The following is a 25,870-nucleotide window of genomic DNA, read 5'->3' on the forward strand; positions in this document are numbered from 1 at the left end:
ATCTGTCTGTGCAAACCAGTCGGTGCGTTTTGCTGCATACATGCATTTTGTTTTTTTGCTGATTAACTTCCATTTAGAGACATGAAAAGTTTATCAACCAAAATAGAAGACGAATCAAAAATGCAGTTTTCCGGACCGAACACACTGCAGGGAGCCGGGCTCCTATTATCAGTTATCTATGACGCTAGGAGTCCCTGCCTCGCTGCGGGAAAACTGTCCCGTACTGTAATCATGTTTTGAGTACGGGATAGTTTCACACAGCGAGGCAGGGACTCTTCGCGTCATAGATAACTAGGACGATAGGAGCCCGGCTCCCTGCAGTGTGTTCGGTCCGGGAAATACTGCCGGCATAAGGTCCATATATCACGGACCGAACAAGCTCGTGTGAATCCGGCCTTAATTTGACAATTGGCACTAGAGTGTGCGAGAAAGGGAAAATACATTGTGAGCCTCATTGGGTAACAGGAAGTGACTACAAGCCGTGTACAGCGCTGTGTAACATGGTGGTGTTATATTATCAACAAGAAACAAATGGTTAACAAATATTTAAAGGGCAACCTACATACCATATAGAATGACAATGAAGGACATTTTTATATGGTATGCTGACTGCATCCTGGCTGCCAAAACACCATTCTTTACACAAAATTGTTTTAAATCACATCATGTGTTATCAAAAAAGCCTCTACCTATACATTTCCTTTGGGGGTTAGGAGCTTTGATTACACATGATCCATTCCAGCTTTTGCCCCTAAATATGCAGCTCTTTCATGGAATTGTTTCAGCAGCCAGAATGTAACATTTGCCTTTCATTTTCAATGATGTGTTGTAACACGTGACTGCGGCAGCCTGTGATTGGCTGCAGGGACCACGTGTTGACACGACATCGCTGGAGACTGGGTGTACAGGGACCGTCAGGGACGGGGGAAACATTGCCACAAGAGCGCCAAGGGAGGAGAGTATAGTGGTTTTCATTTTAAACTATCTGGACTTGTGGATTTTTCTTGGGATCCAGATAACCAGTAGCAAAATCTGCAACACTTGGATTTGATTGCAGATTTTTTAACTCAATGAGGAAAATCCGCAAAACAAATCAGCGCATTTTGTGCAGCAGAAATTGACAAGCTGTGGATTAACATCTGCATCGCAGGTCAGTTTTGGCAAGGAACTTCCGTAGCACGTGGATTGGTTTTATTCAATTCCCATACAACTTTGCCGCTACTATATTCTATTTATCCGGACAGAAAACCTGCTTCGTGTGAACGTAGCCTTACTGGTGATAAAAGATGCTTTACATTCGAATCCACCTTTTCAATACCGTCTATGGCACCGCAGATAGTTGTGCTATTCTAATGTTTCCTGGCAGAATGGATCCTAGCTGAAATAATACGCCATCAGAAATTACCGGTGACATTAACTAAGACGTTTCCCTACGGTTTTCTGTAAAAACAATAGAATAATTTAGCGGAGTGTGTAGTTCCACATTGTGCATGGATACAGCTTTGGGCATGTGATGTCCACACAGGAAGCAATCCCCAGTGTGTTCACTACATACATGCTCAGTACTACAATGGATAGAAGCATTGCACACTACTGATGTGCTTATCACTGTGCAGCATTGTACATGTATGTATTGAGTAGATACTCTTCACTGCACAGTGAATGAAGCACAAATGCCACCTGGTTACATGCACACGAGCCTACAATCCACACAGACTTTTCACACAACTCAATGAGGGCAGTACTGCACCGAATGCACATCAATATGGATGAGTACACTCAAGTGTGGAGGTGCAGCGCGGGTCATACACATAAGGCGACGGAGAGCCATGTATGCATGCGTCGACCTTTCTACCCCGCCTTTTTGAGCACCAATTTTCTCCCGGTAGGCCACTCCCCATAAACCGGTCCTTACCCTCCGGCCAACCCGGGTTCTGTGTCCCGCCGCTCCGCCATGTCGGCCCCGGACCCGTCCAACTGCAACACTCCGCAGGGGGGGTAAGAGGTGGGCGGGTCAAGGCAATTCCATGGCAGTGAGAGGGTGACAAAACATTTTTAGGTTGCGCTTACACACCTGTTCGTTTAGACAAAATGACCACACGACGTTATCGCCGGAGTCTGTCGGCGACATTATCTACCTCGAAATCGAGCAGGAAATGCTAGACGGAAGCTAGCGGACATAGAATGCATTTAGAAACTCGGTCTGAATCTCCCCAATCCAACTGGTGGGATGGTTCAGTCCATAGACCCGGGAAAGAACGCAGGCGCAGACAAGAAGGGCGGGAACTAAAGAGATAGGCATGCGTGGGGAGGAGGGCTCTGCACATGCGCCCTCGATGCATTCATTCTAGCAGCAACATACTCTTAAAGAGACAGCAACGAATTATTACTGCTTCCATTTTGTTTGCCCCCCTAAAGTACAGGCCGTTTTTAATTTCACAGCCCATTTGTTAAAACAGCCAAGATGAAATAAATACATTCAGAACACCAAATTCTGAAAATAGAAACTACTGTATATGTCTTTTTGCATGCACAACATAGATAACTGACAGTGGAAAAAAAGAGTAAAGATCAATGTCTTAAAATACCCTATTTATAAATAAAGGTATGCTAGAAGTGTATATATTTATAGCATTTAATAACACAGCGTACTAGAATAGGAATTATTTACCTATTGTCAAAAAAACTACTGGGTTTATTTAACAATATCTGCACTTCAAAAACTGGGCTTAATTTATCAAAACTTAAAGGGGTATTCCGGTTTTAGCAAATAAAGCTTATTCATTGTATAATGAAATGCTATGCAACTTTCTAATAAACTTTCTGTTTTAATTCTGCAAGCTTTTTAAAATCTCTGCTTGCTTCAAAACAATGGGAGCCCTCATTGTTTACTTCCAGAAGTTGAAAATCAGTCCTGGTCACGTGACGATTACTGTACTGTAATTAATCAACCAGTGCACCTGTGTGATCATCACTTGACCAGGACATTTATTAGGCTGGGTTCACACAGAGATTTTTGACGAGTTTTTTGACACGAAAACCGCGCTAAAAAACTAGTCAAAAACGGCCCGAAAATGCCTCCCATTGATTTCAATGGGAGGCGGAGGTGTCTTTTTCCCGCAAGCTTTAAAACCGTCTCGTGGGAAAAAGAAGGGACATGCCCTATCTTCGGGTCTTTACGCCTCTGACCTCCCATTGACTTCAATGGGAGGCAGAGAAAGCGTATTTTGCGGCGTTTTATGCCCGCGGCGCTCAATGGCCGTGGGCGAAAAACGCCATGAAAATCGGCATGCAGGCAGAAGAAAATCTGTCTCAAACTTCCAAACGGAATTTTGAGGCAGAAATTCCAGATTGAAAAAACATAGCCTTATGCTGCTTCTTAAAGTAAACAACGTTCCCATTCAGAAAACGTTCACACGGCTGATTTTCACATGTATTTCTGCGCAAGAAGGTGCGTACACCGTGCCGAAATTCATCTAAAAACCACATTCCATGGATTTTAATTGGAAACTGCACTGTTGTTCATACAGTGCAGTATTTCCCGCAAATATGATTTAAAACCACATCGCGGCAAAAAAATTCACTTCATAACGCAATTTCCATGCGAAAACCCCGCCACGTTGCCACACGCAGATAAAAAATCCAAGGGTCAGCATTGGATCTTTGACGTGGATTCTCAGCCACATCCACAGCTGATTTTTATATTTGAAAAATCAGCCATGTGAACTTGGTCTTAATGGCAGAAATCAGAGATCTTGAAAACCATGAGTTAGGCCCCATGCACACGACCGTATTTTTTACCTCCTGTAAATACTGGCTGTAAATACGGGTCCTTTGTCACACGTTTTTAACCCGTATTTACGGACCTGTGCCTGTAAGTACGGGTCCGTTGTCATCCGTATTCCACCCGTATTTATGGACACGTAAAAAAGGGGGGCTGGAAATGATGTCACAATCATGTCCAAACCCCTTAAAAGGGTCACGATTGCTCAGACGCCATTTTCTCTGCTTCTCTATATTCAAAAATTGAAATCCCCTGACGTCGCCTAGAAACGCTTCCGTAATTACGGGAGCCCCATAGACTTCTATGGGCCTGCCCGTGCCGTAATTACGCCCTGAAATAGAACATGTTCTATATTTTTCAACGGGAAGGTACCCGTGGCCAATAGAAATCTGTTGACCCGTAATTACGGCCCGTAATTATGGGCGTTTTTACGGTGGTGTGCATGGGGCCTAAGGCATGCGGTCCGTGATTATGTGCACGGACGGCCGCGGACTGTCACCCGCATTTGTGGGCCATGCTCCCATTATAAAGTATAGGAACACAGTCCGCAAATTCAAAAAAATAGGACATGTCCTACTTTTTGCGGGTCATTTCTACAGCCCGGACACTTACCTGTAAATATACAGGAAGGTGTCCGTGGCACGTAGAAATGAATGGATCAGTATTTTAGCCGCAATTACGGATCCGTAATTGCAGATAAAAATCACGGTCGTGTGCATGGGGCCTAAAGAATAAACACACAAAAAACAACAAGAAAGCGAATTAAAGCGGATCTGTCATCAATTTATAAAGAGTGTGTCTATAAGATGCTCATAGTATTGCAACTGAGCTATCGTTTCCACCGCGCACAGAGCTGCCGTTTGAGCCGGTGTTCAAAAGCATACGCCATATGCCAATAATGGCGCCTCCTGGCCTAATTGATTAGCAGGCATTATGAGGTTACACCGACAGCACTTATGTGCCGGAAGAAGTCGCAACGTGAACACATGGTGTCTCTCAATGCATCACAATACTATCAGCATTTTATAGATGCTCTAAAGGGGTTTATCTGGTGCTAAGGGCTTATTCACATGGTGCAACAAAAAACACGATTTGACCGTACCTTGTGAACAGACTCTCAGGGAGAGTTGAGCATTCATTTTTTTAGTGCAGGTTAAAAAGTAAAGCTACGGCTACTACAGGCAATAAGGACAGGTTCTGTAAGGCCGGATTCACACGAGCGTGTGCGTTTTGCGCGCACAAAAGGTCCATAACAGCTCCGTGTGTCGACAGCGTATGATGCGTGGCTGCGTGATTTTCGCGCAGCTGCCATCATCATGACACTGTTCTTATGTTTGTAAACAGAAAAGCACGTGGTGCTTTTCGGTTTTCATTCATAGTTTTTACTGCTGTTGCGCGAATTACGCGCGTCCCATGGAAGTGCTTCCGTGTGCTGCGCGTGATTTTCACGCACCCATCGACTTCAATGGGTGCGTGATGCGCGAAAAACGCACAAATATGGGACATGTCGTGAGTTTTACGCAGCGGACACACGCTGCATGAAAATCACGGATTGTCTGAACGGCCCCATTGACTAACATAGGTCCGTGCGAGGCGCGTGAAAATCACGCGCGTTGCACGGACGTATTATACGTTCTTCTGAATAAGCCCTTAGACCGTTTGGATACATGAGATCTGCTGTATAAAGCTAGTGGAATATAACTATGAACAAATGAAGACATTTTCAAACTCGGAGGAATAAAAGTGTACCAGGCGGTACGGGAGTCGGATGACCCACCCTTCTGGAGACAGGTACGGTTGCCGAAGCTGGGACCTGCATCAGACATATGGCATTTCCCACAGATATACCATAAATGTTTCTATTCGGAATACCCCTTAATCCACTTATGCCCTGTTTTGGAGAAATCGCTCTTTGTTTCCAGTCGATAAACTGATCTCAAGGTGTCCAGCTGCTGAGCCAGCAATCAGCTGTAAACTCTGCTGGAAGCAAGTGTTCAATTGTGGTGCAGTTTTTCGCCCGGAATGTCCGCTGCAGAACACTGCTAAACATTTAACCAGCCTGCTAGCAGGCCAGCCTCCTGGGATGACGTTTCATCCCAGTAGACTGCCGCAGCCTGTGATTGGCTGCAGCGGCGGTTACATGGGATGAAAGGTCATCCCAGGAGGCCGGCCTGCCTCCTGGTTGCATATGGTGCAGCAAAAAACACGGTTTGACCGCACCTTGTGAACAGACTCTCACGGAGAGTTGAGCATTAATTTTTCTAGTCCAGGTTCAAATATAAAGCTATGGCTACAGGCCATGTTTCATCCCATGTGACCGCCATACCTACCAGCCGTCTCGGATTCAGCGGGACAGCCCCGATTTCGGGCGGTGTCCCGATGTCCTAGGCGGGCCGTGTCCTGCTGTTAACTGGATACAGTTAAACCCAACGCTGAAGCAGTGAACTATCAGCTCCCTGCTTCAGAATTAGTTCAAAGCAGAGGGAGCTCCTCCGCTCGCTGAGGACTGCCTGGGCACAGCACTAGTTTAAGTGCTGTCTTCGGGAATCCCCTTGACGTCACTGTCCATATATGGACAGTGACATCAGTGGCTACTCCTTGAGCGGAATCCCCGTTGCTGATGATCTGGTGCGGGATTCCGCTCCTAGAGGAAACCCCTGAGGTCACTTTCCATATATGGACATTGATGTCAGGGGCTCCTCCTGGAGCAGAATCCCCAGCCAGAGTCGGCAACGGGGGTTCCGCACAAAGAGTAGACAGTGACATCAGGGCTTCGCCCTAGGAGTGGAATCCCCGGCCTATGCTCTGGCTGGGGATTCCGCTATATAGGGGCACTATCTACATGGGCACTTGTTTGGGCATTATACTGCATAGGGGAATCTGTGTGTATTATACTGTATGGGGGCATCTGTTTTGGCTTTATACTGTATGGGTGCATCTATGGGGGCATTATACTGTATGGTGGCAGCTATTTGGCATTATACTTTGTGGGAGGCACTATGGGAGGATGATACTGTGTGGGCTGAAACGGGTGTGTATGGGTGGGGATTGGGTGGAATTACAGGCGTGGATTAAAAGGAAAAAAAATTGCCTCTATGTGCACTCCATCAGTTGTCCCCCTTTGTGATTCTTGAAAGTTGGGTGGTATGGTGACCGCCACTGCAGCGGTCACATGGGATGAAACGTCATCCCAGAAGGCCAGCCTGGAGGAAAAACAGACTTCTGGGTAAGTATATATATATTTTTTTTCTGACTTGCGCTTTTGCGGCGGAAGCGCTGAGATTCCGCCGCAATAAAAGCAACAAATGCTATTTGTTGTGGGTATTACCTCCCCATTGAATTAGATGGGGAAAATCTGCAACAAATAAGCAGTGTTTATGCAAATACAATTGACATGCTGCGGAATAAAACTCTGCACTGCATGTCAATTTCTGAGCAGTTCTTCTGCTCACTATTTACACAGTGTGGATGAGATTTGTTTCATCTCATCCACTTTGCTGCTACTGTATTATGCTGCGGATTTTCCGCAACGAATTCAATTGTGGAAAATCTGCGGTATTTACTGACCCTAGATGTGAAGGAAGCCTAATGTATGGCCATTTTAAGGGTATGTTCACACGGCTTAGTTCCAGGCTTACATTGGAGCCTAAAAGCCTCATATTACACTCTAAAAATACACCTGCAAGCAGTTTCCCATTGATTTTAATGGGAAATACATTGTGCTATTCACATGAGGCGTATTTTTACGCTACTGGATTATAAAATGCCTATTAAAAAGAAGTAGCATGTCACTTCTTGAGGCGTTTTTGGAGCTAATTTTCCTTGAAAACAGCATCGTGATTTTCAGCCACTTCTTTTTGTACAAGTTAACATATCTTTAGGCCGGATTCACACATAGCGTAAATACTGCGGATTTTACGTAAAGGATTTTTTTGCGGAAAATCCGCAGCATAATCCAGTAGCAGCAGAGTGGATGAGATTTGAACGACGCAGCATAAGTAATAAATTGGAAAAAAAATCCATAAATTGACCTGCGGTTTTTTAATCCGCAGCATGCCAATTGTATTTGCGTAATCGCTGCTTTCTTGTTTCGAGTTTAACCCCATTGGATTCAATGGGGAGGTTAAACCTGCAACCAATAGCAGATGTTGTGATTTTTGCGGAGGAAAAGCTGTGATTCAGCCACAAAAGTTTAACTCTAAAAAAAAAAAAATCTTATACTTACCCAGAGTTCCGTAATTCTTCGTCCAGGCCGGCCTCCTGGGATGACATTTTATCCTAGGTGACCAGGGTGGAAACGCGGTGTGCTTTTACGCAGCGTATCCACCCTGTGTGAACATACCCTAAGGTTGAACCTTTAGTTAGGGCTCTGATCAATCACATTAACTGATGCTCAGCATTGTATGTGAGGTCGCAAGACCGGTGAATCAGTTTTCAGCATGTAGAGGAAGCTGCTAGACAGGGGCAGAGCCACTCAAGACTGTCCTTTAGCACCATTTTGATCTGGATTTATAGGGTCTCATTGACCCAAAATGTAATAATAACAATCACTTCTTGTTTTGAAAAATGTGTGATTACATAGCAATGTCACATGACTGCTGCGGCCATTGATTGGACAAAGTGTCACTGAAGCATGCATTGACTGACCACAATGATCATGTGTTGTTCGTATGGACAAAGTTTGAATGACCCTCAGGTCTTTTATGTAATATAAATAAAAAATGTATAAAGTAATTTTAAAAAAAACAACTGTCAATCAAACTATGTTTGAAGCGTGCTTCATTGACCCAAAACTATAGAGGTTATCCAGTCTGACAATTTCCAATTAATGCTAAAAAGTAGGAAATGGTTGTCAACATGGTCCGCCATCAGGAATTTCTGGGCCCCATACAGCACAGATGTCTCCCCCCCCTCCATTTCCAGGGGTGGGCAACGGAAAGTGTGGCACTCGCTTTTGTACGTTATACGCAATAACAGATTTTGGTACTGATGTCAATTACAGTGAACGAAACCATGGAGCAGGCAGTGACCGGTTAATGCTCTGGATTTTGATCATTTAGCCAAATTGTATCTCACTGTATGGCATACATCGCGCGGGGAACGGACCAGGGGAAACTCCTGAAGTCACTGTCCATAAATGGCAGATGTCTGGAGCTTTCCCAGGACTGGAGCCTTCTACTAGCGCTCTGCCCAGGGACTATGGCGCTGTTCCTGATGTCCATATACATAAAGTGACGTCAGAAATTTTGCAAAGCCTGAGTACATGGCCGGAGCGTCGGCAACGCTCTGGCCAGGGATTCCGGCCCTGGAGAATCCCGTGACGTCACTTTACATATATGGACAGTGACATCAGGAGCTTTCCAAAGGACAAAGACCATAGGTAGTGAACTTGTGATGCTCTGCCTGGGGACTCCGGCATTGGGAAGCTCCTGACGTCACTGTCCACATACTAATGTCAGGAGCGTTATACAGTTTTTTTTGGAATCTCTCAGGATGGAATAGCAAAGTCTACTACGCTATTCCACCCTTCAAAAATAAGGTATACCGACATCTACCAGCCCGACGGAGGCTAAAAGGACATAATGGAGCCCTGTGAATGATCATCTACGTTGTTTATAGTGTACGTTAGGAGATTTCCGGACATACACTATAAACTTAGGGCAACAACATGATGTGAAGGAAGCCTTAACCCCTTAGTGACCAGCCCATTTTAGGCCCTAATGACCAAGCTATTTTATTCGTTTTTCTATAGTCGCATTCAAAGAGCTATAACGTTTTTATTTTTTCGTCTACATAGCTGTATGAGGACTTGTTTTTTGCGAGATTAGTTGTGCTTTTTAACGGCACCATTTTTGGGTACATATAATTTTTATATTAACTTTTATTAACCTTTTTGGGGGGGATTATAAAAAAAACCTGAAATTCCGCCATTGTTCTATGCGTTTTTAAATTGACACCGTTCACTATGCGACGTAAATAACATGTTACCTTTATTCTATGGGTCGGTACGATTACGGCGATACCACATATGTAGAGGTTTTTTTATGTTTTACGACTTTTGCACAATAAAAACACTTTTGAACTAAAATTATTTGCTTTTGCATCGTTGCTTTCCAAGAGCCGTAATTTTTTTATTTTTCCATCAATGTAGTGATTTTTTGGGCTTGTTTTCTGCGGGACAAGACGTAGTTTTGAATGGTACTGTTTTGGGGTGCATGGGACTTATTGATTCATTTTTATTATTACTTTTTTGGGGGCAATGGAAAAAAATTGCAATTTCGCCATGGTTTTTTGCGGTGTTCACCTTGCGGTTTAAATGACATATTAACTTTATTAATGGAGTCATTACGGTCGCGGCGATACCACATGTGTACTTTTTTTTATTTTTTTTTTACACTTTTACTAAATAAAACCACTTTTTATGGAAAAAAATGGATTTATTTTTTTACTGTACTTTTTATGAATAATCTTTATTTCACATTTATTATTTATTTCACTAGTCCCACTAGGGGACTTTACTGTGCGATATTCCGATCGCTGCTATAATGCTCTGGTATACTTCGTATACCAGAGCATTATTGCCTGTCAGTGTAAACCTGACAGGCAATCTGTTAGGACGTGCCTCCGGCGCGTCCTAACAGGAATATGTCCAGGGCAGACCTGGGGGCTTTTATCAAGCCCCCGGCTGCCATGACACCCCATCGGAGACCCGCGATTTCATTCGCGGGCCGCCGATGGGTGACAGAGAGAGCGCACTCCCTCTGTAAACAAAGTTAAATGCCGCGGTCGCTATTGACGGCGGCATTTAACGGGTTAAACGGCCGCGATCAAAGTAAACTTCGATCGCGGGCGTTGGAACAGGAGCTCAGCTGTCATCAGACAGCAGAGCCCCGGCTCCTGCCTGCACGGGAGACCCGTGCAGGACTTAGACTAGGCTGACGTGAAAAGGCGTCAGCCTAGCCTAAAGCCCATTAGTGAATCACGTGAAAAGGCGTATTAGTGGTCACTAAGGGGTTAAGGGAGGGGGAAACGCTTGTGAGGAGGTAAGGAGAACTAGTGCTCCGTTCTTAGGTTGCCATTAAAGTTCAATGTGTTTTTCAACAGCAAATTTCTGAGGCTTTCCCTTTGATTTCTGCCGCAGATATGCCACAAGCGTGTAGCAGATCCGCACGCGAATAAGGCCCTGTTCACAGTTTTTTTTGCCACACTTTTTGCCGCGGAAACCATGTCTGAAACCGTCAAAAAACGGCCGTGATCCCTCCTATTTATTTCAATGGGAGGCAGAGGCGTTTTTTTCCCGCTAGCGGAAAAAAACCGCTCACGGGAAAAAAAGAAGCGACATGCCCTTTCTTCGGGCATTTCCGTCTCTGACCTCACATTGACATCAATGGGAGGCAGAGAAAGCCTGAAGGAATTTCTAAGCAGATTTTTGTGCCTGCAAAAAACTCTGTGAACAAGGCCTAAGTCCCATTGTCATTCAAAGTTGTTTATCCTCGGTTTTTCCATGCAAAATATATAGCATGTTGCTTATTGCTATGGTGGATTTATTTTCATGGTGTGGACAAAAATACACATGGAAAATTTTTCCTAGCATGTGAACTGGGTTGTGGAAACCTCATATGCATGGGATGCAGAATCATCGTCATGTCATCGGAATCCGTATCAAATACGTGTGTGAACGGGTCCTTAGGGCTTATTTACACGAGCGTGTTAAACGTCCGTGGGACGGCCGTTGAAATAGCGGCCGTCCCACGGACCTACGTAACTCAATGTGGCCGTTCACACAGCCGTTGTTTCAACGGATCGTGTGAAGGGTCCGTGCGAAAATAGGACATATCCGTTCTTTTTGCCCATCATACATCCCTCCATAGACTCTCAACTATGAGGGATGCGTGACATCGCGTCCCGCAGCGCTGAGCACGGATGCACCTCGGACGTGAAAAACTGTAGTTTTTCATGTCTGAGATGCGCAGCGCTCATGTGAATCAGGCCTTATGGTGAGTTAAAACAAGCTGTTAGGCCAAATGCACACGATACTTATTACGTGCAAATTTGACGCGGGTATTTTAGTGCGGCAAATCCGCGGTGTAATACAGTACCAGCAAAGTCGGCTGTGTAGAGAAGGACGTGTCTGGTGGGCGGGATCTCCACACGGAGCTTCTGCTTCTCATGCTGCATCTTCCCGTTCTGTAAGTCCTCTCGGGGCCCCAGCGTTCGTTACTTCAGAGTAAGGAACGGGCCCTATTACATTGCAGGGTCCATTCCTTTCTCCAAGTGACTAACGCTGGGGCCCTCATTCAAATATGTAAATCAGCTAAGTATCAAGTGGGCCCCTATTTGTTCATCATTGTGGCCAGGCCCCTGGCGGCAGTACCAGTAGTACTGCCCTGATGGTGGCCCTGGTTGTTAATATATTCATATATTTTTCAGGTAGGGAAAACAGTTAAAAAAAAACTGCTCCAGCAAAGTTATTTTATGAGGAATACAAGTATTTACTGTGAATACGCATGTCAGAAGAGCTAAAAGCTTATGTTAAATAGTGGGTGAAGATTTTATATAGTGCTAAAACTGGTAGTGAACTTCCTCTCCTCACACTAGAAGAAATCCCTTAAAGGGAAAGTGTCATGAATTATTTTTTTTTATTATTATTATATTGCTTTTAATAAAATATAAACAAAATTTTTATTTATTAGTGTTGTGACAAAAACTTTTTACTGTGTTCTTACTTTAACTTCTCTATGGGGGCTGCCACTTTTTTCATCTCTGTATGTGTCGATTAACGCGTGCAAAAAAAAAAAAAATGCAAAAAACAATGGTGAAATTGCTATTTTTTTCCATTGCCCCCCAAAAACGTCATAATAAAAATTAATCAATAAGACCCATGAACCCCAAAACAGTACCAATCAAAACTACGTCTCGTCCCGCAAAAAACAAGCCCAAAAAATCACTACATTGATGGAAAAACAAAAAAATTACGGCTCTTGGAAAGCGACGATGCAAAAACAAATAATTTTAGTTCAAAAGTGTTTTTATTGTGCAAAAGTCGTAAAACATAAAAACCTCTACATATGTGGTATCGCCGTAATCGTACCGACACATAGAATAAAGGTAACGTGTTATTTACGCCGCACAGAGAACGGCGTCAATTTAAAACGCATAGAACAATGGTGGAATTTCAGGTTTTTTTTTATAATCCCCCCCAAAAAAGTTAGTAAAAGAAAAAAAAAAAATTTATATGTACCCAAAAATGGTGCTATTAAAAAGTACAACTAATCCCACAAAAAACAAGTCCTCATACAGCTATATCGACGGAAAAATAAAAAAGTTATAGCTCTTTAAATGCGACTATACAAAAACGAATAAAATAGCTTGGTCATTAGGGCCTAAAATAGGCTGGTCACTAAGGGGTTAAAGGGGTTATCACACAAGGAACTTTTATTATGTATACACAAGAGCAGAGAGGAGGAGCTTAAATGTAGCTGTGGTCACGCATGCATACTTCCGCTCCATTTAATGTCTCTCGTGATGACAGAAACAGCCAAGTACAGCGCTCTGCTGTTTCTATCGACGCCATAGGGATTGAATAAGGGGAAGGGCACATGCATGACTACTGCTCCCATTCAAATTTCTTCTCACTGCGGTCGTGCAGTGATAAAGAATGAATGAGGGGCTTGTGACACTCGTTCTAGTGCTCGGTGGGGGTTCCAGCAGTAGGGCCCTAAGCCATTTATCACACCTTTTTACCTGGTTATGAAACATCAACACCCTCTGTATGTAAAAGGGGTTGTCTGGCTTCAGCAAAGAGATTTCTGCTTTTTCTTATTTAGTAGGAAAATTCATTGTTAACCTCCAGTGGATACAATTCTGTCCATGGTCATGTGATGGACACAGGTTCACGGCTCGTTACAGTATGTGTATCAGAGCTCTCTTCTAAGGATCCCAGCACCTGTGTGTCCATCACATGACCATGGACAGATTTGTATCCACTGGAAGTAAACAATAAATGTTCCTACTGAAAAAAGAGATCTTGAAAACCTTGAGAAATGAACCCCTTGCCGACAAAAATCACAATATACTGCAATACATTAGTATTCGCTGGTTCAAAACACCTAGGGGAACTAATAAAAAAAGAAGTAAAACAGTTGAATAAAGGGTTTTCCTATGTACAAAAATTTTTTCCCAAAAATTCAATTTTCCCCCTAAAACAATGTCAAAAAAGTAAAATAGAAATAAACATAATTGGTAACAAAAGTCTGAACTACTACAATTTGACATTATTTAACCGGAACAGTGAACGCCTTGAAAAAATATAAATACATACGCCAGAATCTCAGTTTTTTAGTCACCTTGTCTCACACAAAAAAAGGAATAAAAAGTTTTATGTACCCCACAATGGTACCAATAAAAAGTACAGCTCACCAAGCAAAAAAAAAAACAAGCTTTCACGCTGCTCATTCGATAGAAAAATAAAAAAAGTTATAGCTTTTATTATTATTTTTTCCCCTTGTAAAAGTAGTAAAACATAGAAAATTATATCAATTTGGTACCACCGTAATCGTATTGACCCACAGAATAAAGTTAACAAGTAGTTTTATTGCACGATGAACGCCGTACAATGAAAACATTTTTACGGAATCCACCTTGCAGTTTAAAAAAACATGTTAACTTTAATATTCGGTTCATTATGATCACGGTAATGCCATGTATGTGTATTTTTTATTATCATTTTTTTTTACACGTTTACCAAATAAAACCATTTTTTAACACCTTCCTGACCGCCAACTGTCTCTTGACTGCAGGCGGTGCGGGTCCCCAGTCTACAGCGGCGTCTTTTGGCGTCGCAGTAGAAGAGGCTGATGAGCGCTCATCCTCTTAGCAGGAGCTGTAATTTACAGCTCTTGAAGAGCAGCCTGCTAAATAAAGCTGGGTTGGAAAACATTCTGACCCCGGGTGTTTAACACTTTGATCGCCACGGTCCATGACCGCGATATGATCAAAGGGGACTCCCCTATTCGATCTCGTCACTGGAAACCTGGTGATGCGATCGAAGACTGGGGGAACCCTCTGCAGTCCTAGAAGTGACCCCAGGGCTGTCTGTTAAGGCGAGTAAAAAATAAAGTTGGAAATAAAGTTACCCCTTAGGACCTGTTCACATCGGTGCTGGCTTCCATTCATTTGTTCCAGTTAACCTTTCTGTCAGAGGAAAAGATGAAAGGAAAGTCAAACGGAATGTATCGCTCCTTTTGCATTACCATTGATTTCAATGGTATTATTTTTCTTTCAGTTGATTTCAGTTTGCCTCCGTTCCGCTAGGTTTCCGTTTTTTCTGTCACAGAAACAATAGCATAGCGCAGTACGTGGCCTTCTAATATATAAGGTAGAAATGCTTGCGGGCATGAGCAGAAGCACTGTCTGTGATACAGGAAGACTATGGGAAATTTAGTAATGAGTGGTTATATTGGGAGGGATCAACTGCAAAAGTGGCCAAACTCATGTTTCATTTTTCCACTGTGATACATTTAGAAATTAAACACGTAATAGTTTATTTAAAGTCTTTGAAAACATAAAAAATAAATCACTGCACAGCTTGTGTTATATGGGTTTTCCAGAACTAATTAAAGCCTTCGTTCACATCTGCGTTGGGGTCCCGTTCTGACGTTCAGTCGGAGTTTACCGTCAGAACGGGACCCTGAGCAGACACAAACTGACACCGACAGAAACCAGAGATTTCCGTTTCCATCACCATTGATTTCAATGGTGACGGATCCGGTGCCCATGGTTCTCATTTGTGTCTGTTGTGCACCGGACCCGTCGTTTTGCCGGAAGCAATAGCGTATATATGGACAGTGATGTCAGGGGATTCCACAGAGTCCCGGAGCAAAGCCTATACTAGCGCTTTGCTCTTGGACTCCGGTTCTGGGGCCAAATGAAGTTTTTATTTTACCATTATGTGAGAGAGTGTTGTTTGGTACAGCACTGATATGTTGCACGTTTATCGTTAGTGCTCGCTGATCTAATGAGAGCTAACGGAGATTAGAAAATGTTTATAGTAGGCGTGAGGAGTCCCTGCTGCCGGCACATTGCATGCTGGGACACAAGCGGTGCATGTCGGGAACTGTATGACCGGAAGAACATGACAACGAACGCACAAAGGTAAACAAACCTCTCAACGTAAACAGAAGAGAATAATGGTAAATTAACTCCTTCCCGACCGCCCACTGTCTTTTGACGTCAGGCGGTGCGGGTGCTTAATCTACAGAGACGTCTTTTGGCGTCGCCGCAGATCAGGCTGATGAGCGCTCGTGAGAGCCCTCATCCTCTAAGCAGGAGCTGTTACTAACAGCTCCTGATCTTAGAGCAGCCTCCTGAACACAGCTGGGGTCGGCAAACATTCGGACCCCAGCTGTGTAACCCTTTGATTACCGCGTTCCGTGACCGCGGCATGATCAAAGGGAATTTCCCTCTTTGATCGCATCACCGGGATTCCAGTGATGCGATCAAACACCGGGGAATCCCTCTGCAGTCAGTCCTGGGGACCTACAAAGGACCCCAGGGATGTCTGTTCCGTGTGCCTGCTGTTCGGGCACACTATGTGCTGCCCGATCAGCAGCCTGTGTCATAGTGACACAGTGTAATGTATTAGCGTACAGAAGTATGCTAATACATTACAAGTAAAAAATAAAGTTACAAATAAAGTTATCCCTTGATGGGATTAAAAAAAAAAAAGTAACAAAACAAATAAATAAATAAAAAAAGTGCCAAAAAGAGTCTTTATTTTGCATTAAATACATTTTATTGCCCCTACACTAAATAAAAACAAAAAACCTACGCATATTAGGTATCTACATGACCGTAATAACCTGAAGAATTAATCTAACGGGTTATTTAGTGAGAAACGTGAACGGGATAAAAAATAAACAAAACTATTCCGAAAAAACTATTACCCCCAAACTGTGTGAAAAATAAAATACTATTTCTCTCGCATAAAACAAGGCCTCATACAGCCACGTCAATGAAAAAATAAAAAAGTTATGGCTGCTGAAACGCAGAGAGGCAAAAACAGAAAAATTTAGCTGGTCATTAAGGTCTTTTCAGGCCCGGTCATTAAGGGGTTAAGAAATCAAAATTTAGATAACGACATTCAGGGGGCAAATTGAGAAGTGTTGCAGTGATTAAAAAAAAAAAAAAGTATTGGAAAAACCCTTTAACTAAAAAAATTAATAAATTAACATTTGATTTGGTAAGTGTTGGCCAAACTGTTTCATAATACTAAAAACATTTATAAATGCGGGTCAGCTCCAGAAACAGAACAAAAATAAAGGGCAATAGCAAAGGTATTTTTATATTTGTTTATATGCCCTACACAATGGGCAATAGTTGCCCAAAAGAGGTGCTTAACTTTATAATTAGGGGGAGTTCACACAGAGTATTTTGACAAGTTTTTTGACGCGGAAATGGCGTCGGAAAACTCGCCAAAAAACGGCCAAACATGCCTCCCATTGATTTCAATGGGAGGCGAAAGGCGTTTTTTTTCCCGCGACATGCCCTATCTTCGGGTATTTACGCCACTGACCTCGCGTTGACATGAATGGGAGGCAGAGAAAGCGTACTTCACAATGTTTTTTGCCCGTGGCGCTCAATGGCCGCGGGTGAAAAGCGTTGCGAAAAACACTGCAAAAATCGGCGTGCAGCCAGATTTTCCACCTGTAAAATACTGTGTGAACCTAGCCTTAGTCAACTGTCATTAGATATTGTGAGATGAAGTAACTGTGAGAAAAAGGTCTACATAAACAAGTACTTTGATAAACTACTAATGTGTATCTATTATGCAAAATAAAGCGTTATAAAGGCTCGCAGGCACCATTTTCTTCACAACAAGCATTAGGATCTACAAAGAACATCAACAAACTTTAAGGATGCCAATTAGAGGATAGGAGAGGCATATGGGATTGTCTATCCTTTTAGCCTTCACACAAAGGCTGTTCATTTTGCAGGTCAGCAGAAGTTCACAAAGTAGCAGATGCTGCTTTTGTCAGAGAAAAAGAGAGAAAAAAAAAAGCTATCATAGATTAAATGTAAAGTGATTTTAAAATAAACTAAAAATTTTATATATCTTAATAAATTTAAAGGCACATTAAGACTGGAGAATCCTGCCTACCATTTGTTTCTTTCAAATTACAATACTTTCGATTGTGTAAATGCACAAAAGTACTAACATTGTTTATCATTGCTCAAAATTGATTGTACAAACAAAAAAAACCTAATAGTGACATCTACAATACAAATGCCGCTACAATCGAACTTGCATTTGAAAATGGGGACATACACTATGAGGGTAATTTATCAACCTTTCTACGGTACTTTTCTGGCGTAGAATACTCGCAAAAGGGCCAACCACTTCTGGAAAGGAGGTGTGGCTTCAAGGGAAGGGCGTGGCCATCATGGACCAACACCTTTTTTTTATAATTTACACCAGAAAACAGTCGCAAATTACAGTTGAAATCTACTAGCTGGTGTAGCAAGGTAGAGGCTCGTGCTAGGCTTCTACCTTGCCTCCCCTTCGATCAGACTACCCCCCCCCCCAATGAACAGTTAAATAATAATAATAAAACTCACCTCTCTGTTCCCCTCATCACTCCGGCACAGCTCATACAGCGTAATGATGCTGGGCAGTGTCAGGACGTTGCATGCGACGCAGCACTGATGACATTGAAGTGCTGCATCGCAAAGAAGGCCCTGACGCTGCTTGGCATCAGTACCTTGTACGAGCAATGCTGGAGTGATGAGGGAGCTGGAGGAGGGAAGCAGAGCGCTGAGGTGAGTATGTGTTTTTATTTTATCGGCGATGTGGGGTAATTATTGGCTCATGGCCACGGCCATTGCCCCATAATTGTGGCGCACGGGCCGGCTTTTGCCTCTTAGGCCTCATGCACATTTCCGCCACAGTTTTCACGGCCGTTTGTGACGGATCCGTGTGACCGTTTTGTGCACTCCCGTGTGCACTCCGTGTTTCCGTGCGCCGAGCATGGTACTGTCCAGGGTGCTGAAAGAGTTAATGGGCTGCACTGATCGGAGGTAACTCTTTCAGCAACCTTGACAGTACCATGCTCGGTGCGTGGAAAATACAATTTTAATGTAATAAAAAAAAAAAAATAATAAAGTTCATACTTACATTCCTCCTGTCCGGCCTCCAGCGATGACGTTTCATCCATGTCAGCCTGTGATTGGCTGCAGCGGCGGTCACGCACGTCAAGATGATGTCAGAAGGCCGGCCTCCAGGGATGACGCTTCATCCCACGTGACCGCCTCTGCAGCCAATCACAGGCTGCAGCGGCCTCTTCAGCCAATCACAGGCTGCAGCGGCAGAAAAGAAGGTCGGACTGGAGCAAGAAGAGGGACTCGTCACCAAGACAACGTATGAACTGCTTTTTATTTTATTTTTTAATCAGCAGCCTCTTTTCTCTATCAGTGATTGATAGAGACAAGTGGCTGCCGATTAGTGTAATATTTTTGTAATGTTTTTCTGCCCGCCCGGCTCCGTCACACACGGATGGCACACGGATGCCTTCAGTTTTTTTTGACGGCCCCATTGACTTGCATGGGCCTCACGGTCACGGATTCTCGGACCAAAGTAGGACATGCTCTACTTTGGATCGGAACGGAGCAACGGACCGTCAAAAAAACTGAAATGTGCATGGCCCCATTGAAATTAATGGGTTCAGGGTCCTATCAGTGACAAAAACGGATAGCACCCTGAAGGAAAAAACTGAAGTGGGCATGGGGCCTTAATAAATGTGTTGCATCTTACTACAACTTTTCTTACTATTAAGACTGGCCTGTGAAACGCGTGTCAATAAATTGGAACACACGTCTTAATCATTGAATTCAGGTGTTTCATTCAGTCCCAATGCCACAGGTGTATAAAATCCAGCACCTAACCATGCAGTCGCCTTTACAAACATTTGTGAAAGAATGGGTCGTTCTAAAGAGCACACTGAATTCCAGCGTGGTACTGTAATAGGATGCCACTGATGCAACAAGTCAGTTTCTGAAATTTTTTCCCTCCTAGATATTCTACAATCAACTGTGAGTGGCATTATTGCAAAGTGGAAGCATTGAGGAACCACAGCAACTCAGCCACGAAGTGGTAGACCACATAAAGTTACAGAGCGGGCTTGCCAAGCGCTGAGGCGCATAGTGCAGAAAAGTTGCCAACATCCTGCTGACTAAATAACTGCAGATTTACAAATCTCCTCTGCCATTAGCATTAGAACAAAAACCGTGCCCCAGGAGCTTCATGGCATGGATTTCCATGGCCGAGCAGATGCATGCAAGGCTTACATCAACAAGCACAATGCCTAGCGTCGGATAGAGTGGTGTAACGCATGCCACCACTGGACTCTGGAGCAGTAGAAATGTGTTCTGTGCAGTGATGAATCACCTGTCTCTATCTAGAAATCTGATGGATAAGTCTGGGTTTGGAGAATGGCAGAATGCTAACTCCCTGACTGTATAGTGCCAACTGTAAGGGCTCATTCAGACGAGCGTAATAATAGTCCATGTGCGGTGCGGTGCGGTGCGTTTAAATAACTCATAGCACACGGACCCATTCATTTCAATAGGGCTATTCAGACAAGCGTTAGTTTTCACGCAGCGAGTGTCCGTTGCGTTAAACTCACTGCATGTCCTATATTGGTGTGTTTCTGCTCGCCTAGTCACCCATTAAAGTCTACGGATGCGTGAAAACCACGAAGAGCACGCAGATGTCGTCTATGTTTCACAATCGTTACAAAGAAATAATAATAAAAAAAAAAAAAGAAGTGCTCACACAGACCTGAGAAATGCACGCCACACCCAAAGAACACGGATGACAATAAGCAACGCACACGGACAAGAAATGTAGGAAAAACGCTGCATTTTTTACATGCCCAAACCGTACACGCTAGTCTGAATGTAGCCTAAAGTTTTTGTTTTTTTTAATAAATTCTTTTATTTATCAATTTTTACAAACATAACACGTTAATGCCAAAAGAATATGCAACCGTATAGTACGTCGGCACGCAGGCCAGTATATGTGTACACCCTGAATGGTAAGTGTACAAACAGAGTTATGCTTAACTGGTTGCCGACACAGGACGAGTATGCTCGTCCTGAGCGGCAAGCACTTCGCGCATTAGGACGAGCATACTCGTCCTGTGTGACAGCCGTCTCTGTGTGTGCGATCGAGAGCGGGGCAACGGTTGTAATACACAGCCACGGCCCCGCTCTGACAGCGGAGAGGAGAGAAACATCTTCTCTCCGCTGTTAACCCTTTGAACGCCGCGATTAAAGCTGATCGTGGCGTTCAAAGAGGGGGGACTGCACATTGATCGCGTCACAGAAAATAACTGTGACGCGATCAAACCCCACAACTCATATGGCCAGACAGCCCAGGGTCCAGTGAAGGACCCCAGGGCTGTCTGAACATATTTCCTGTTAGGGCATACTGAGGTATGCCCTAACAACTGCCTGTGTACAATCAGTACACAGGCTAATGTACTGGCATATAGATATATGCCAGTACATTGCAGTTACAAAATCAAAATGATAAATCCCTTTATGGGATTAAAAAAAAAAGTTAAATGAATGTAAAAAAAAAATAATGGTAAATAAATAAAAAGTAAATAAAATACACAGAAACACTTTTTTATAATAAAAAAACTTTTTAAAGTATAAGTCCCAAAACACGAAATAATATAGACATATTTGGTATCGCCACAACCGTAACAACCTGTACAACAAATGTATAACATTATTTATGATGATCGGTTTATGGTGCAAAAAAAAAATATTAAAACTGCAGCGGAACTGCTTTTTTTCTGCATTTTAATCTAATTAAAAATTTATAGAAATTAAACGATAATGTATTTGTACCAAAAAATGGTACTTACATAAAGTACAACTCGTCCCGCAAAAAACAAAGTCTCATACAACTACGTCGTACAAAAAATATAAGAGTTATGAGCGTCGGGATGCAAAGAGGGAAATGTAAAAAAAAATTGCTCTGTCCTCAAGGCCAAAATTGGCCGTGTCCTTAAAGAGGCTCTGTCACCAGATTTTGCAACCCCTATCTGCTATTGCAGCAGATCGGCGCTGCAATGTAGATTACAGTAACGTTTTTATTTTTAAAAAACGAGCATTTTTGGCCAAGTTATGACCATTTTTGTAGTTATGCAAATGAGGCTTGCAAAAGTCCAAGTGGGTGTGTTTAAAAGTAAAAGTCCAAGTGGGTGTGTATTAGGTGCGTACATCGGGGCGTTTTTAATACTTTTACTAGCTGGGCACTCTGATGAGAAGTATCATCCACTTCTCTTCAGAACGCCCAGCTTCTGGCAGTGCAGACACAGCGTGTTCTCGAGAGATCACGCTGTGACGTCACTCACAGGTCCTGCATCGTGTCAGACGAGCGAGGACACCGGCACCAGAGGCTTCAGTTGATTCTGCAGCAGCATCGGCGTTTGCAGGTAAGTCGATGTAGCTACTTACCTGCAAACGCTGATGCTGCTGCAGAATCAACTGTAGCCTCTGGTGCCGGTGTCCTCGCTCGTCTGACACGATGCAGGACCTGTGAGTGACGTCACAGCGTGATCTCTCGAGAACACGCTGTGTCTGCACTGCCAGAAGCTGGGCGTTCTGAAGAGAAGTGGATGATACTTCTCATCAGAGCGCCCAGCTAGTAAAAGTATTAAAAACGCCCCGATGTACGCACATAATACACGCCCACTTGGACTTTTACTTTTAAACACACCCACTTGGACTTTTGCAAGCCTCATTTGCATAACTACAAAAATGGTCATAACTTGGCCAAAAATGCTCGTTTTTAAAAAATAAAAACTTTACTGTAATCTACATTGCAGCGCCTATCTGCTGCAATAGCAGATAGGGGTTGCAAAATCTGGTGACAGAGCCTCTTTAAGGGGTTAAACAATAATTGGGACTCACCCCATGCATCCTGAACCTGCAGACATGCACTAAGGCCCAAAGAAAAACATATCCTAAGAAGAGGTAAGAAAAGGAAAAGAAGAAAAGAGGAACGACAGAGGAGGGATAGGAAGGGACGAGTTCCGTTGTTATACGCCATGCAGTAAGGATAAATCACGAGGCTACGATGTTCCTGAATTCCAATGATGATTGAAACCTGACCCAATGATACCAAGTCTTAAAGGAAGGGTGTTGCAAAATATTATTTTTTTTATATCAAGTTGCTTTTAGTGTTTTATGAAAAAAAAAAATATTTGTGCGTTTGTGTTTTACTTTTTTTTATTTTCTAACTTTTTCTTCTCTATGGGGGCTGCCATTTTTTTTTTCCATCTCTGTATGCGTCGATTTACGACACATACATCTCCATAGAGAATGCGAACGGGAGCCGTTCGCATTCACTATGGTGTACGCCGTCTGTGTGGGAACAGCGCATGCGCTGCTCCCACACAGTCCAAATGGAAGGTCTTCGGCCGAGCGACATCCGGCGCCATTTTCTTGTGGACCGGAAGCCGCGGCCGGACAGTAAGATTACTACTTCCGGTCGCGGCTTCCGGACATGTGTTCAGTAGCGAGCAGACGGAGCGGACGGACTGGAGGGAGCGGCGGCGGCAGGAGCAGGTAAGTTATGTTTGTGTTTTACTGTGTGATTACCACTGTATGTAAGCCTACTACAATGTGTATTCACTCAAAAAATGGCGACACACAGTGTAGGAGGTTTGAACATTCAATCCCCTCCTTTCTCCTGGCACTAGCCAGGATAAAGGAGGGGGGATTGTTTGAGGACGCTAGAGCGTGTGTGTCTTCTCAAATTTTGCAGCATAAAGCAATGTGGTTGCTTTACCACAAGCCAATGCTGCAATTTTGGGAATTGCTCCCTCTAGTGACCAGCACAGGGAAATGTTATAAATTAGAATCTAATTTATAATATTTCCTGACTCGTGAAAAAATAAAAAAAATGAGAACAATGTTTAATCATTTATACACTAACTGTTTAACTAAAAAAAAAAAAAATACATTTTCTAGAGACACATTCCCTTTAAGGAACTTGGCGTGAGAACCTCTCATAGATGCCGTGAGATCCTCCATCCTCATGATCTCCTGTATCTTATCAAACCACAAGCTTGTCTCCACAGCGCTGGAATGCAGGCCCTGGCAGCATTCACCAGATGGCGGACCACAGAGCGACGATATGTGAACAGCGGAACCTCGCACAGATGGAGGTAGCCTAAAGTTTAGTGGAGGAGGGATAATGCTATGGGGTTGTTTTTCATGGCTTGACCTAGGCCCGTATCTCCAGTGAAGGGAAATCATAATGCTTCAGCATACCAAGACATTTTGGATAATTATATACTTCCAACTTTGTGGGAACAGTTTGGGGAAGGCTCTTTTCTATTCCAGCATGACTGTGCCCCAGTTCACAAGGTCTATAAAGGCATGGTGGGGTGAGTTTGGTGTAGAAGAACTCGACTGGCCAGCACAGAGCCCTGACTTCAACCCCATTGAACACCTTTGATATGAACTAGACCGGAAAGAGTCAGCTAGGCCCCCTCATCCAACATCAGTGTCTGACCTCACAAATGCTCTTCTGGATGAATGGGCAAAAATTCCCACAGACAAACTCCAAAATCTTGTAGTAAACCAGTCAGGGAAGAAAGGATCTGTTCTCTGGGAGTTTTATCATGAAGATGTAATTGTAACTGGGTAATTTAAATTTTTAAGGATCTTGCAACACAAGTAGCCGCTATACACGGTTAAAGACTGCTGCTGATGCCTCCCAGGTCCTCTTCAGATAGTCTGCCTGCCTATCCATTGGGTCAGATAGGGATCTTAAAGAGGCTCTGTCACCACATTATAAGTGTCCTATCTCCTACATAAGGAGATCGGCGCTGTAATGTAGGTGACAGCAGTGCTTTTTATTTAGAAAAACGATCTATTTTTATTAGCGATTTTAGATTTATGCTAATGAGTTGCTTAATGCCCAAGTGGGCGTGCTTTTACTTTAGACCAAGTGGGCGTTGTACAGGGGAGTGTATGACGCTGACCAATCAGCATCATGCACTCCTCTTCATTCGTTTAATCAGCGCATAGGGATCCTGCTAGATCCTTATGTGCTGTCTTATACTAACACATTAACAATACTGAAGTGTTTAGAGAGTGAACAGACATTCCACGGGATTTCTATTCACAATCTCTGCACTTCGTTACTCTGTCTGTGGTAGTTACAGCAGAGGAAGCGAGATCTCGCTGTAAATGACAGGTTACAACGACATCACGCTTACTCTGCTGTAACTACCACAGACAGAGTAACGAAGTGCAGGGATTGTGAATAGACATCCCGTGAAATGTCTATTCACTGTCTAAACACTTCAGTATTGTTAATGTGTTAGTATAAGGGCGGATTTAAACTAACGTGATTTACGTCCGTGCAACCCGCGTGGTTTTCACGCGGGTCATACGGACCTATGCAAGTCTATGGGGCAGTGCAGACTGTCCGTGAGTTTTGCGCAGCGTGAGTCCGCTGCGTAAAACGTTTTTCTCGCATCACGCACCCATTGAAGTCAATGGCTGCGTGAAAATCACGTGCGCCACACAGAAGCACTTCCGTGGGACGCGCGTTATTCGCGCAACAGCAGTAAAAGAATGAATGTAAACAGAAAAGCACCACGTGTTTTTCTGTTTACAAACATCCAAACGGAGTTTCATAATGATGGCGGCTGCGCGAAAAGCACGCAGCCGCGCATCCATATGAACATGACACACGGAGCTGTCAAGTGCCTTTTGCGCATGCAAAACGCTGCGGTTTTTGCGTGCACAATACGCACACGCTCGTGTAAATCCGCCCTTAGACAGCACATAAGGATCTAGCAGGATCCCTATGCGCTGAGTAAATGAATGGAGAGGAGTGCATGATGCTGATTGGTCAGCGTCATACACTCCCCTGTACAACGCCCACTTGGTCTAAAGTAAAAATACGCCCACTTGGGCATTAAGCAACTCGTTAGCATAAATCTAAAATCGCTAATAAAGTGGTGAAAATAGATCGGTTTTTTTAAATAAAAAGCATTA

The 25,870-nt window shown here is 43.4% G+C and overlaps 1 protein-coding gene across 5 annotated transcripts in view; it reads right to left on the bottom strand.

Annotated features, from left to right (window-relative positions):
* ZMYM4 (zinc finger MYM-type containing 4) overlaps window positions 1-25,870 on the bottom strand; it is a 130,796-nt gene that overhangs the window by 93,201 nt on the left and 11,725 nt on the right. The window contains exon 2 of one of the 5 annotated variants that reach the window (XM_075853358.1): window positions 14,920-14,977. The exons of 1 other annotated variant lie outside the window; for it this stretch is intronic. The gene's annotated coding sequence lies outside the window, so the exon portion shown is untranslated. Of the gene's footprint in view, window positions 1-1,915; window positions 2,000-2,074; window positions 2,228-14,919; window positions 14,978-25,870 lie in introns of those variants that run through there. 3 more of the 5 variants (XM_075853360.1, XM_075853359.1, XM_075853356.1) reach the window with 3 other exon arrangements.

Source organism: Rhinoderma darwinii, chromosome 2, assembly GCF_050947455.1.
Source record: "Rhinoderma darwinii isolate aRhiDar2 chromosome 2, aRhiDar2.hap1, whole genome shotgun sequence".
Taxonomy (NCBI): domain Eukaryota; kingdom Metazoa; phylum Chordata; class Amphibia; order Anura; family Rhinodermatidae; genus Rhinoderma; species Rhinoderma darwinii.